The sequence below is a fragment of the Apis dorsata genome, unplaced genomic scaffold, assembly GCF_000469605.1.
Source record: "Apis dorsata unplaced genomic scaffold, Apis dorsata 1.3 scaffold_188, whole genome shotgun sequence".
Lineage (NCBI taxonomy): Eukaryota > Metazoa > Arthropoda > Insecta > Hymenoptera > Apidae > Apis > Apis dorsata.
The window spans coordinates 1,427,698-1,428,746 of NW_006263473.1; the positions used below are offsets into that span (position 1 = coordinate 1,427,698).

The 1,049-nt window shown below is 33.3% G+C and overlaps 1 long non-coding RNA gene across 1 annotated transcript in view; it reads right to left on the minus strand.

Moving 5' to 3' along the window:
• The window catches only part of LOC116185455, a 230,268-nt gene that overhangs the window by 181,117 nt on the left and 48,102 nt on the right, over positions 1 to 1,049 (minus strand). The window lies entirely within an intron of this gene.

Below are 1,049 nucleotides of genomic sequence, written 5' to 3' on the forward strand. Positions count from 1 at the left end.
TCGAGGTTTTAAAATTAATATTAAATTCTTGTAAAGATAATTTAAAACGTTTTATAAGGAAATATTTTATCGAATATTTTTTAAAAAAAATATATATATATATTCGCTTCGTACAGATGAATAAATTGCGATACCGTGCGTGAAAGAATTTGTCGTGGAATGTACTCACAGCAAGTGTATGCACGAGCGCACGCGAGACCGAGAAGACTTCCGGAAATAGGTCGTTTCCCGCAACAGGAACCGCCAAAAATAATCTCATAAGCCTCACCGTGTAACAGCTTCACAGCGTGTACAGGAATCACGCGATTCGTCTTCTAAAGTTGCCACGAGATTTTTCTACACGCGTTCTCTCGTCTCGACGAGCCTGGTATCCATCAGGATATCAAATCCCCTGTCCGGCAACACTTTTTATCACCGAAATAAATGCAACGAGCGTGTAACGCGAGTCGTCTCCGTTCTAAGAGAATACAAACGTGTAAGTAAGAAGGAAAAGTAAGGCGGAACGAAAGATTTTGTACGAGAGATTTTATTTCCTTTATCGAGATCGTCCGATATTTCATTTCGTCTTTTTGCTTCTTCGATTCGTGGCGATCGTCTCGAATGGAGGGAACGAAGTTGATTTCGACCTTGGTGAGCTTTCTATTGTTGTGTAACAACAAGTGTTACACAGTGTGTATATATATATAGATACGTATCATTTTATAGGAGATTTTATACATTGCATATAATTTTGAAAAATATATTATTACAATTTTGAGATAAATTAGTTTAAAAAAAGATCGTGGTATTTTTTACTTGGAAACTTCTTCTATTTATTATTATTCTATATTATTCTAGACATCTGGATATCTTTTACGATGTTTATATAATTTATTATTTCGTTTTTACGATGTTTTTCATCGATACTTTCTGCCTTCTTTTATTGCTAGAAATCTTTTCTTTATATATTCGTGTATTTATATGCCTTTTTATTACTAGGTTTCTGTTTTCGGAATCTATCCTTCTTTTATTCTTGGAATCTTGTATTTTTTTTTTTTTTTTTTTTTTTT